The 14,241-nt window shown below is 45.3% G+C and overlaps 1 long non-coding RNA gene across 1 annotated transcript; it reads left to right on the top strand.

Annotated features, from left to right (window-relative positions):
- The first annotated feature begins 445 nt into the window (after positions 1-445).
- LOC139701427 (uncharacterized) lies at positions 446-13,160 on the top strand. Its single transcript, XR_011704019.1, has 2 exons — positions 446-717; positions 9,643-13,160. It is a non-coding gene; the product is annotated as an uncharacterized lncRNA (long non-coding RNA).
- Positions 13,161-14,241: the final 1,081 nt, after the last annotated feature.

Below are 14,241 nucleotides of genomic sequence, written 5' to 3'. Positions count from 1 at the left end.
GATCATTCATAGCTCCTACACTATGGGTCAGGGAGTCCTAGACAAACAGCAGCGGTATTCTGGGACTCCTTGTGGCAGGGCGCTTTACCTAAAGCTTCCTGGGCTTGTGCAAAAGGCTGGAAATCCTCTCCAAGTCACTCACATCTTTTCTGCACTCCAAGGGGCCAGCTGTGTTTGAGAGATGAGCTGAGACTAGGGTGGAGGGGCAGGGAGGGGATAGGGGGACCAAATCGCTGGGCAGTGCTCTGAGTTCCTGCCAGCAAGAGGTAGGCACGGGCTCTCACATCACAGCAGCAAGTGCCATGTGCCTGCCACGTGCCAGCAGCACCCCCAGACTGAATCCACCAAGGACCTTGGGCTCATTTCACAGATGTCCTGGCTGTATTGACGTGCTCATTAGGAGGAAGGTCAGATTTTTTCCACTCTCTCCGTAGCCACATTCATCAGGTCCACTTTAATTCTTGGATTCGATCACTTCTCACCCCTGCCTCTTACTTAACTGTTCCCAGGATGAAATCTCAGTCTTAGCCAAAAGGGCACCCTTCCTACTGAAGTCAGAGGTCAAACAAAGCCTCCTCCCGCAGCCTCACCAGCCTCCGGCACAGCCGCTTCAAGACCCAGCCTGCTGCTGACTTTCAGAGACAGTGCCCGCCTGTCACGGAAGCTCATGGAATCCCACAAGCCACCCGACTTGACACCGATTTTTACAGCTTTGCAGTGAGTTTCCTTAGTTCCCTCCCCCTGAATGCATTATAAAGTTAAAAGGAGAAAAAGAAGTCTTTTAAAAATCCCCAGCTATCTTAATTAACATGCAGAATGCTTTTCTGGCAGTGCACAGACTGTGATAAAACGGGAAGCTTCTTAACACAACATATATTTAATCCGTGGCTTTCGCTTCCACATGAAATTCAATCAGATATTTTAAGGGAGTTAACAAGTGCTCTCAGATCGAACTATGAATAAATGCAGGTGTGATAAATATACTCGAGCTGTTGAGCTGCTTTATCCAATGATAAGGGTGGAGCCTGGGGTGGGGTTAGAGGGTGCATGCACCTTAATTCTAAATCTGTACATTGTCAAAGAGGGTAGGGGAATTCAGTGGACAATGCCGGGGGCGATCTGATGACCCTTTGCCTCTGAAACATCAATTAAACTTGCTCATTTTGTTCTGTGTCTCCGGGAACGCCTTAATGTGGGCCTGCTATGTGTCAAGTACTGAGAGGCAGGGACCAACCAGTAATGCAGTTCAGGTGTCTGTCTCCACCCTTGTGAAATTCACATTCTGATAGAGAGATGAACGATAACAGAGAAACAAATGAAAATAAAATTTCCAGTTGGGTTAAGAAACACAGTAATGAGAAGGGTTCAGGTTGGTCATCTTCAGGAGTTGGTAATTGAGATGGGACCAAGAGCATGAGAAGGAGCCGACTGTGTAAATGGGGACAGCCTGTTGATGTTTTTGAGAGTAGAGGGCCCTGGGCGTGTTGGCAAGGAACTGGACAGGGCGGGCAGGCAAGCCCGGAGGACCAGCGTCTGGTTGCAAAGGCAAGCCTTCCAACTTATCCTTTCTTTTTTTTCCAATTGAAAGTTTCATCTGCTACCAATCTGTGGGGAAAGGACGATTTGTTCGGCAGCCGATGTGAGGAAAATAGCTCGATACAGGGCAAAGAAAGTCGTATCTCCCATCACACATAAAGGCAAGCCCCTAACAGATCTAAGACCTCGCTCAGAGCAAAAGTCAACAGAAAGAGCAAGTTAATAGGAAAAGAGAGGAGAGGGTGATCTTTGCGTAGTTGAGGTGAAAAGAATATCTTAAAATAATTCAAAAAACATAACCTAGCTGGGCGTGGTGGCTCACACCTGTAATCCCAGCAGCTTGGGAGGCTGAGGCAGGTGGATTGCAAGTTCAAAGCCAGCTTTAGGAAATTAGTAAGTCCATCATCAATCAAATTGGTGAGACCCTGTCTCCAAATAAAACAAAATAAAAAGGGCTGGGGATATAACTCAGTAGTAAAGTGCCCCTGGTTCAATCCCTGGTACCAAAAAACAAAAACAAACAACCTGCTGATGAAAATTGAATGAATTTGACAACCACAAAATTAAGGATCTTATTCAAAAAGAACATTCTCGACAAAGAGAACAGCTAGGTGAAAATGTGAAAGAGATTTTTGCATTGTCTAAAGCCAAGGGATTAATATTTAGATTAAGGGCCAAACCCGGTTGTTTACCTAATTTTGTAAAGAAAGTTTTATTGGAACACAGCCAATGCCTATTCATTTACACATCATTTAGGTCTATGGCTGCATTTGTGCTGTATCGGCAGAATCAAATCATTGCAATAGAGACTGTGTGACCCTCAAAGCCTAAAATATTTCATATCTAGCCTTTTATAGAAAAAAATTGATCTCTCTATATAGGGAAATGGGCACAGGAAATATAATAGACAACTTGGAAATTATGAATAGGCAACTCAAGAGACAGGAAGCAGACTGGCTGATGAATAACTGATAAAAATAAACGATCTCTTGGGGCTGGGGTTGTACTCGGTGGCAGAGCACTTGCCTAACACAAGTGAGGCACTGGGTTTGATCCTCAGCACACATAAAAATAAATAAATACAATAAAGGCATTCTGTCCATCTATAACTAAATATATATGTATACGTATATTAAAAATTTTTTAAGAGTGATCTCACCAGAATTCAGAAAACACAGGCAAATCTTCTTTGAGAGTCTTCCTACTCATCTGATCTGCCAAAAAAAAAAAAAAAAAAAAAAAACCTGGAAAGACATGTAATACCAAGTGGTGGTGAAGGTGACAAATAATTAGGCCACCAGTTATAGTAGAAATATGCCCAGCCATTCTGGAAAACACCCTGGCAGCATTTGGCTAAGCAGCATGAAGTTGCTGATATAGAACCAAGAGGGAGTCCCCGGGAAGGCCCTGTGTTCTGCTCTCCATCCCAGCCCACTGGACAACAAGGTGAGGTGTGGCGCTGGAAAACATCCACCTTGTGAGTGTCCACCCTGCATGAAACTGCCCCTCCCTGTTTCTAGGAGAGCCCTACACTGTTCGGGTATTTTCCTATCATAAGTGACCTGCATGTTGGGAAGGGAAACAGAACCTGACCTAGGCCACCCTGGTTCAGAGATGGGCATGTGGCCAAACCTGGGCTCTGAAGATTCAAGTCCTTGTGGCAGATTTTCTTCACTCTGCCAGAAGAGCTTGTAGAATCATTCTGTGTGTTTCCCTTGGACATGAGCTGTAGAGGGGCTGGTGTAAACTCTGGGCCCAGCTGCTTAGACAGAAGAGGATGCTGATGACCCAGAAGAGGGTAAAGCAAAAAGAAAACTCAGGGGGCCAGCGGGGGCGGGGGGGTGCAGAGCTTAGATTTAATCTAGGTTGACCTCGGGGGTTCTACCTAAGTGCTCCAAAAATGATTTAAAGTAGTTTGTGTTTGATTTTCTTACTTACAAGTCAAGACATCCTAACCAATAGAAACCGTTTGAGAGGCGAGGGAATCTGCACCTGACCTTCAGGTGGAGGTTGGAAGGTGAAAAGCCTTCCAGAGAAGACCTCGCTTCCTGCCCCAGGTGCACACACGTGGGCTTGTGGAGAGGTACAAAGGGAGAAATGGCTGAGGGCACCTCTTCCACAGTGAGGACTCATCCAGCATCTCCTGCCTCCTGGGGTGGGACAGTGTCTTAGGGCAGGTCCCTAGGAGCAGAGAATGAGACAGGGACTGTTAGGGAATGTCATTTATCTGGGGTGAACTCTAGGAGAATCGCTGCCCCAGCCACTACTACCATCCATCAAGTGAGGGAAGCAAGAAAGGTCAGAGGCAAAAATCAAGTAAGGACAAGGACACGGTCCTTGCTGGAATCTGCAGCTGCAACCTGATCCCACACGGGAGCTCTGCAGCATGAATTGTGCCACCTTAAAGCAAGGCAATAAAAGCTCCAAACCCTCTCCTCAATCACTGAGGGCTGCTCTGGAGAGGAAGACCAACCCCTCCCCAGCTGCAGTGTCTCCCATTGGCTGAGGGCAAACCTTGAAGAAGCAGCTGGGTACCACCATCTTCCTGGGCCCAGAGAAAAAGGCGCACCAGGGGCATCCTGTACAGCAGGTATCCAGAAATCCCTCGTTCCTCGGGAAGGCACTGAAGGAAGTGACAAGAGGAAACAATGACCAAGATAAGGAGAACAGGGGACAGGGGACGGAGAGGAGACATCCTGGAGAGACAAGACAGCAGCGTGGCAGACTGCCAGTGTGTACTGTCACATCAAGAGGGTGTCACCCCAGTGGGTACAGCATGGACAGATGAAAATCAGGAAACAGATATTCCCCGAACCACCACCAACACCCTCACACCAGGCACACTCCTCAAGGGACAAGCAGGGAGAGAGGGAAAAAAAAAAACACCCAGAATTGATTAAAATACAGTTTTTCACCATCAGGCAGAATGGGACCCCAGGACAGACAGAAACTAAATTCAGTTACAGAAAAGGTTACATTGGTTAGCCCTCCTGGCTGATTTGCAATCACAGCATGTGCTCCTACCCAAACAGAGAGAATGTCATTAACAGGAAAAGATTATTAGCAAGTTCATTAATCATGGTCCTTTCACACTTCCATGGTCAACTACAATGGGGGTGGTTTAAGCTGAGGCTTCCCGCTTCATTACAGTGTTTAGCAATTAACAGTCCATTCCCTACCACAGACCTGCCCTGGCTTTCAGTGGAAGACAGAGGACTGGAGTTCTACAAGTGCTCTCCGCAGGGGTCCCCTGCACCCTGGCAAAGAGCCAGTGTTCCGTGTTACCAGGATAATCATTTGCTGTTGAGTGAATGATAAGTCACTCAATTTCAAGGATTTTGCCAATGACATGGCCTTATCTATGAATCCTGAGGTGGTAAAAAGCACAGGTGATGTCCAGGTATCTCACAGGGCAGCAGGGTGACCTTAGAAAACTTCCCTTAACCTATCTTCTCCTCTGTGCAATGGGGATAATCATGGAAACTTCACCCAAAACTTAAATGACACAATGAAAGTCAAATGCCTAGGAACAGTCTGGCACAGTGCTCGATACTAGATACTAAGAAGTTTTGTATTTTTAAAATGTTCTTTGATCACTCACACAGAATATGCACATTATAGTTAATTGTGTACTTGGTAAAATTCCTCAAATAGGACTCAGTTCTGGAACCAGCACCCAGATCAAGGTGGGAGATCACCAAGCCCAGAAGCCCTGCCCCTACTCTTTAAATTTTTACTTATTTTTTTAGTACCAGAGATTGAATCCAGGGGCACTTAACCACTGAGCCACATTTCCAGCCTTTTTTTGTATTTTATAGAGAGACTGTATTTTATAGGGTCTCATTGAGATGCTTTGCTGAGCTACATCCCCAGCCCTTTTTACATTTTATTTAGAGATAGGTTTTCGCTGAGTTACTTAGGGCCTTGCTAAGTTGCTGAGGCTGGCTTTGAACTCACATCCTCCTGCCTCAGCCTCCCAAGCCACTGGGATTACAGGTGTTCACCACCACGCCTGGCCCAGAAGCCCCTTCTCCCACTGATGGTTAGTACTGCACCCTGGAACGGCTCTCCAATAGCATAAGCTACCAGTTGTGTATTTTTTTTAGACACTTCAGTGCATGCTTTTTAGCGCCTGGCTTCTTTCACTGAACATTATATTCGTGAGATCTATTCATGTTGCCCTCAGTATTCACACATTTTGTTTAAACTGTTCCATTGTGCAAATATGCCTCAATTTATGTATCCATTCTTCAAGACTTTGGGGTGGTTTTTATAAGGCAATTATGTGTAAAGCTGCAATGAGGGTTCTGGCCCAAATCTTTTTTTTAAATTTCAAAATAAAAATAAAAATCTTTTTTTTATTTTGAGAGAATTGAAGATCCTTATAGAATTGGAAGAAATGACACAGAGAGACCTGATGTCCTCTTTACCCAGTTGCTTCAATCACAACACTTACAAACTCCAAGTAAGGTATCACAACACAGATGCTGGCATTGATGCAACTCCACACCAACCTCACATGACAGGATGCGGTCCAATTGCAAAAAAAAATATTAAGAACCTCATAAAATGGGTGTGGTTGCACACACCTGTAATCCCAGCAATTCTAGAGGCTGAGGCAGGAGGATTGCAAGTTCAAGGCCAGCTTTAGCAATTTAGTGAGGCCTTAAGAAACATTTAGTAAGACCCTGTCTCAAAATTAAAAATGTTTTAAAATAGGGGTGGGTGGGATGTGCTGGGGATATAGCTCAGCTGTAAAGTTACCTTCAGTTCAATCCCAAGACTACGTATACAAGGCGTTTATGAAACATAAATGAGTTTCATGTTCAGACTTAGGTCCCATTCCTAGCTACCTCATTTCACAATCATATCTCGACTGCAACTTTGTGAGAGACACTGAAAGAGAACCACCCAGCTAAACCACCCTGGATTCCTGACCCTCTGAAACTTTGAGATAATATCTATTTATATATTTGAGGGGGGGTGTACTGAGGATTAACCACTGAGCCAAATCTCTAGTCCTTTTTATATATTTTTTATTTTAAGCAGAGTCTCATTAAGTTGCTTAGGGCCTTGCTAAGTTGCTGAGGCTGGCTTTGAACTTGTGATCCTCCTGCCTCAGCCTCCTGAACTGCTGAGATTCTAGGTGTGTGCCACCGTACCCAGCATAATTTTTGTTTTAAGCTGCTAAGGATTAATGTAATTTCTTATACAGAAATAGGTAACTAATATAGATACCAGTCAAGTACCCCTTATCTAAATACTTGGGACCAAAATATTTCAGATTACTGGGTTTTTATGATTTGGCACTATTTGCATATACAACATGAGCTAACTGGGGGATGGGACCCAAATCTAAACATGAAACGCATTTATGTTTCATATACACCTTATACACATACCCTGGGAAGGACTTTATACTATTTTTTATTTTTGAGAGAGAGAATATTTTTTTTTATTTTTTGGCGGACACAACATCTTTGTTTGTAATGTGGTGCTGAGGATCGAACCCGGGCCGCACGCATGCCAGGCAAGCGCGCTACCGCTTAAGCCACATCCCCAGTCCATTATACTATTTTCTTTGTGTTTGTATTTTGATCGTGTCCTGTCACATGAGGTCAGGTGTGAAATTTCCCACTTGTGTCATCCCAAAGTTTTGGATTTTGGAGCATTTGGGATTTGGGATTTTCAGATTAGTAATGTTCAACATGTTCCTATACCAGACCCTTGATAAAAATGTGGGTCTTGCCGGATGCTGTGGTGCATGACTATAATCCCAGAGGCTTGGGAGACAGAAGCAGGAGGATCGTGAGTTCAAAGCCAGCCTCAGCAAAAGCAAAGCCCTAAGCAACTCAGTGAGACCCTGTCTCTAAATAAAATACAAAACAGGACTGGGGAGTGGCTCAGTGATCAAGTGCCCCTGAGTTCAATCCCTGGTACCAAAAAAAAAAAAAAAAAAGAAGTGCATCTCTGAGCCTCACCCAAGACCTGGGTCCTGACTTTTTAAATTCCCCCAGGTAATTCTGCATTTTTTTTTCTTTAAATCCCTGTTCTGCCACTAACTTCAAGCAACTTATCTACCTCTGTAATCCTGGGTTCCATACTTGACAAATGAATCTAATCTAAGGGCTTTGGGGTTTTTTGTTTTGTTTTTGTCTTGCATTTTGTTGGACTTTGGGTTAGGGATAATGGCCATGAAGTGTGGTAGCCGCTCCTCTCCCACCACCCATGTCCCCTGGCTCTTAGCATCTCTGAGCTTCCATAGAGATGGCAAGGACCACACTGCTTTGCCTGAGAATTTTCTTTTTTCTCCGCAATAAGCCTGAAGTGCTGGGTATTTAACACCCTAACAATCCCCACAACTAATGATTGACAAGAACTGGCATTTAAATACTCCAGCTCCCTTGCCTCTCAGGGAGAGGGACTCTGAGCTGTAAGTTCGATTCCAGCTTACAGAATTCTCCCTCAGAATTAAGTTCCATTCACTAGAATGGTAACTTGCTTGACAACACACCATTTATTGGCTGACCCCCCCCCCTTCCATGGGTCACTTCTCCATTTCCCTAATATGTTGTCTCTTTGCTGCCCAAACAAACCACTTCCACTGATATTCTGTCTCGAGGAAGCTTCAGGGGAGAACCAAATTAAGACAAGTCTCAGTATAGTGTCAGCACATAGTATGTGCTCAGCTAATGTTTTTGATTTCATATATCTGGCTAGTGAAGGACATGGAAAATTACTAGCCTAGTGTCAAAGGGTGGGAAAGTATCTGCAGCATCGAAAATCTAAGGATGATTGTCCAGACTCTCAAAGTCTACTCCAAAGCTACAATGACAAAAATGTCAACAGGATATAGATAGAAAGCGGCCATTGGGCAATGCCCAGAAGGGACCAAATGGCCAAATGTGTAAAGACAAGTTCCAGAGCAGCAGTGGTCAGAAGAACCCAATTCAAATGGGAAGGACAAAAGTCAAGAAATATGGGGAGGGGGTGACCTTACCTTGCTGGGAGACATAGGCTGGAATCACCTCTCTGGAGAACTTTCTGGTAGCAATGAGCAAAATTCAGAATCCATTGGCTTCATCACCCAGCAATTCCACCCTGGGGCACACTGACCCCATGGGACGTCTCACAAAGTGCCAGGTGGTTCATTGTGGGTGTGTGTTTGTGGAATTGCTGGGTGGGAAAAGTAGGAACCAGAATGAGATTTCTAGCAAAGCTCCATTATAAAATTAAATCCAGACACAGCACAGAAGTACATATTTATGTAACGATGAAAACCAAATAAATTTTGAAAAAGTGACTGGGTGGGGTGGGAAGTAAGGAAGCATCAAGTATTAAAAGAAGACAAATGAGAAAAGTCAAATGTCAAAACACTACAATCTTTCTGACCATGGAGTAGGGAACGATTTCTTAATTAAGACACACACACAACACATATCTAAATGGAAGAAGCTGATGAAATCTGGCAACATTAGAATTTGAAACCTCTGTTTAATAAAAATCATGCAAAATAATGAAAAGATAAACCACAGACTGGGAGAAGATATTTGAAATACATGCGACTGAAAATGGATGGGTATAAAGAATAGATGGTGAATTCCTTCAAATAATAACTAATACTAGTGAGAAAGGGCTCCAGTTCCTTTGTGTGATTGGATTAATTACAAAGCAATAAGGAAAAATATCATTCATGAGTTACTTTGTGTCACCTTTTATTTTTTAACATCACAACATCCAGAAATTATACTCCTTTGTTGCTTGACCTCCTGTAGTTCTGCCCAAGACCTCAGGAGGTAACATGAATTAGTAGGTAAGAACACTACGAGCCCTGGGGAGCCGATATCTCAATCCAAGATCCTAAACTACTCTGACCCTCAGTCTCTTCTTTGGTAGGAAGATAACGTCTCTGAATGTGATTTGAAGTACTTAGCACAGTATTTAATATCCAGTAAACACTAAACAAAGGCAGCTATTTTGATGGTACAGAATAACAGTAGCTCACATGTAAGAAGGACCTGGTCCCCAAGCTTTTTATATGTGCATTCTCATTTAACCCCACGGCAGTTTTCTTAAGCCGATGCTGTTATTGCTCTCATTTTGCAGATAAAGAAATTGAATCTCTGGGAGGTTGAGCGGTCATCCAGGTCATGCCATGGGATCTGAAGCCAGGTCTACACTCTGGACCTCCGTGTGTCACCTCTCTTCTGTTGTGAATGTGTGGCTGGCCCAGTCCAGTTCCTTACCCCAACCTTTTTTTCTTAATGTGAAAAATAGCCAGAACTCCAGAAATCTTGTTTATGTAGCTGACTGCATCTCTGAACAAGCATTTCTCCGTCTTTAATGTGGAAGTGAACAATGTGGCCAAGATGGGAGCAGATCTTGCTAAGATGTATTCTGCTCCTGCTGTCGGGGGAGAGGCCCAGGAAGGGGCATTTCTACCATATCCCCAGGAGATCCCGTGTCTGCTGGTCCGCCTGCCTCATGGTGCAGGTCTGTTCTAATGATCTCTCCCCTGGTTAGCACACACCCATCAGGGTGGCTCGGCTCTGTCAGTCATCCTGATGTTTTGCATTTGTCCTTTTGGACAACAGGGGGCTCTGCAAGCTTGAAAAGCTGTGTCTCATCACACACTCCACAGGCCGGACTTCACCACACCAAACAGCGTTAATGCCTCTGCACCTCTGGGGTTCTTCATTGTTCCAAATACAAAATTGCTCAAATGACCGAGTGTGGAATATTCTGGACTCTGACTCAGCTGGCTGCAGGTTGAATGATGTGGCTCCAAAGCTTGTTCCCCCAGCACTGGAGCTACAGGGGCGAGCCAGACCCTGCACCGTGAGGTCAGGTAAGGATGAAGGCATTATAGACCCCCTGCTCGGGTGTTTGTGGAAATGCCTTCCTGGAGGAGACCTGGAAGGCTGGGCTGCCTGGGGTTTACAGTGGGCAGAAGTTTCTAGCGTAAGAAGCCTCCTAAGCTGTCAGGGAGAGGAGTTGACAGGAAGGGAGGAACCATCCAGGAAAAATAGTGACAGGAGCAGCAGAGACCACCGTCACAGAGCCACAGTGCCCCGGAACAGGACTTGGCTTCACTTGGCATTGGCCCCCATGACTGAGTCTACGTCCTTGGTTCAAAGTCTTGAGAGGTCAAAGCTGACTGACCCATTGGGGAGGTGGCTTCTTCAGCCAAGATAAGCCAGGCTAGAAACCTGTCTATTCCTGTTCAACGTCTTTCGCTGCCAGGCTCACACCTTCTTCTCCCCATCGGACGGTTTTCAAGCCTCCTCCATCTGTCAAGATACGAGGGCACGAACGTGAACTTGCCAGTAAGAAACGCCCCAGGCACAGCCGACAACCACCCCCAGAGATGACCCTACTGGCTGTTTTCAATCTCTGTTCAATCTCTGTAACAATCTCTGGGGACATCAGTTTCTCCCCTGGCTCTAAAGCAGGCAAGCCCTATGTCACCACCTCACAATTAAGAAGCTGAAGGATTAAAGCCATCCCCAGCCTCACACCTTTTATATGATTATGAAACACGAACTGGGCTTTAGCAACTTAATCCAGGGCAAATTACACCCAGGCAACCTGGGCCCCTTTTATAGCTGCCACTGGAAGGAGGATTGTTAAAAAATAATCAGTACTGCAGTAGGGCTAGAGAATTGCACCTAATGTCACTTGCTGACTTGGCTCCGTGGCGGGGTGGGGGCTGTGCATTGGTCAGCAAGCCCCACTCCTAGGGGGACAGGGACTGTGGTCTTTACATTCCTCTCAGTGCTTTCTAAGGTACGGGCCATGCCCACAGTGGACTTTGGTACATGGTGAAAATCTCTTTGGCCAGAGATTGAGAAATCTTTGAGATCGTAGTATTATGGAGAGATTGTGATAAATCACCAAGTTGATCTTTTTTTTTTTTTTAATTTGTTCTAATGAGTTATACATGATAGCAGAATACATTTTGATTCATAGTACACAAACGGAGCACAACTTTTCATTTCTCTGGTTGGACACGATATAGCATCACACTCATTTGCAGTCATACATGTACCTAGGGTCATGATGTCTCCCTCCCCTTTGCCTAATCAGAGTTCCTTCATTCTCTCCATTCCCGTCCCCCACCCTTATGGAACAGCATCAACTTATCAGAGAGAACATTCGTCCTTTGGTTTTTTGGGGATTGGCTTACTTTGCTTAGCATGATATTCTCCAACTCCATCCATTTACCTGCAAATGCCATCATGTTATTCTCTTTCAATGCTGAGTAATATTCCACTGTGTATATACACATCACAGTTTCTTTATCCATTCATCTATTGATGGACATCGAGGTTGGTTCCACAGTTTAGCTACTGTGAATTGAGCTGCTATGAACACTGATGTGGCTATGTCCCTGTAGTATGCTGGTATTAAGTCCTTTGGGTATAAACCTAGGAGTGGGATGGCTGGGTCAAATGGTGGTTCCCTTCCAAGTCAATCTTAACGCAAGAGAAGAAACCTCTATTCACCTGCTGGGGGTCTAGATTCACCAACTGGCAAGCCAAGGGGCAGGCTGCAAGTCCACACCCTTCGACCCCCTCCCAAGGTTTGAATCCACCTTTTATACCACGAGTAAAGCATGTCAGTACATTAATCATAAGTGGGTGTTGCTATGATTTAAAACCATAAACAAAAATTATGAGACCTAAACTCATAAGCCAAGGGGAAGTGGGTCCAAACGACCCTCGCTGAGTACAAGTGAAAGAATGATAACTAATGTCCGGACAGTCATTCTCTGACAGGGTACACTGTCCAGGAGAAATGGGAACCCAAAAAAAGAACAACTTTACATTGTGTAAGAATGCAGTTGCCATTTTTTGTTGCCAAACATGCTGTGCAACTGTTGCTGGGTACAGAGGCGGGGTGTTCCCATGGGAGAAGCATTTCTTATATGACACGGAGTCTCGGGGTAACATGGAGTCTGTGTGGTCACGGCCCATGTGGCCTGGCCCGTAACTGTAGTGTCTCAGTACTGGGTGTTCAGATTGCAGAGAGGAGAGAAGGAGAATGGCTGAGGAGTGAACTGGGCTGGGTTGGTTGGTGCCCAGACACCTGGATCAACTTGGCTGGCGAGGAGGGGGGTCGGGGTGGGCTGCAGAGTGGGCTCATCTCAAGCTCTTTCACACTCCCAGGGGGCAGGCAGAGGCCTCGAGTAGCTTCCCTCCTTGTACCCGACTCCTTCAGCAGGAGGGACTCATCTTGGAGCCCCATCATTCTACCTATAACTCAGCTGACACTTCATCAGGGTCCAGAATATTCCACACCCTTGTCATCCTGAGAAATATTGCATTTGGAACAATGAACCACAGAGGGGCAGAGGCATTCGGTCCCCTGTTTGGCGTGGTGGAGTCTGGCCCTTGTCAAGCATGTGATGAGGCACACCAGCTTTTAAAAGGTTGCAGGACTCCCCCCCCACCCCCCGTTGTCCACCCGTACATATCAAGAATCATTTGCAGAAGAGCTGAAAGGGAGGAGGGAGACCAAAACCCGTGTGACGTAGGGGTGTGACCCTGATGTAAGATGTGAGGAATGAGAGCCAAGATCTAAGAGCTGAAGGAATGTGGATGGTGGCCTCTAAATGCAGAGAACTGGCACTTGGTCTGAGACAGACCTGAGTCAAGAGAGTGATTGGCTGGTGGTTCAAGGGGCAGAGAAAGGGCAGCCACTCTGAGAATTAATTTGAAAAAAAAAAAATTTTTTTTTTAAAGAAAGGAAAAGAGAGAGAACTTCCTTTTTTAGGTTTAGAAGAAGTTAAACTCTATTAAATCTTGCAGACAGATAAGCAAATAAGTATTATAAAATTCGGGAACATATCCGTTTCTTCTAAGGATTGAATGGACTGTTACGCATGATCCAGAACATGGGCGAAGGAGATCAACACCACTTTCTGTGTGATTTCAGGAAGCCACTTGGGCCCTCTGCCATGGTTTGGATGTGGTTTGTTCCCCAGAGTTTTATGTGTTGGAAGCTTGGTCCTCAGATTGGCAGTGGTGAGGCAGTGGGACCCTTAAGAGAGGACCCTACTGGGAGGCCTCTGGAGGGATGAAGGTAGTTCTTGTGGGACCCTGGTTAGTTCTTGTGATGAAGGTTGTTATTTTTAAAAACAAAAACAAGTCTGGCCTATCCCCAGCTGCTCGGGCTTCCTGTCTGGCTGTGTGATCACTCCCTCTTGTACCAACTCCTAACATTGTGAAACCATCTGCCATGATGTCCTCATTGGAGCCGAGCATGTTGCTCCATGCCCTTGAACCTCCAGAACTGTGAGCTGATAAACCTCTCTTCTTTATAAAGTGGCCCAAATCCAGGTATTGCATTATAGTAATGGAAATTGAACTATGACACCCTCTGTGTTCGTCACCTTTGCCTTGATGTGACAAATACCTGGGAAAAGCAACTTATAGAAGGAAAATTTATTTGGGCTCATGGTTTTAGAGGTTTCAGTCTATGTGGGCTGGTTCCATTGCTCTGGGTCTGAGGTGAGGCAGAGCATCATGGCAGAAGGGCCCGGTAGAGATTGCTCCGCTCATGGCAGCCAGAAAGCAGAGAGAGAGAAGAAGGGGATGGGGAGAAGATGAACCCCTCCAACCCTCCTAGTGACCCACTTCCTCCAACTAGGTCCTACCTCCCAGTCATCCATTCAGTCATCAATAGACTCATCAACTGATGATG

This window comes from Marmota flaviventris, chromosome 1 (assembly GCF_047511675.1).
Source record: "Marmota flaviventris isolate mMarFla1 chromosome 1, mMarFla1.hap1, whole genome shotgun sequence".
Lineage (NCBI taxonomy): Eukaryota > Metazoa > Chordata > Mammalia > Rodentia > Sciuridae > Marmota > Marmota flaviventris.
Note: the sequence above shows the minus strand (reverse complement) of the source record. Positions and strands in the feature narration are given on the sequence as shown.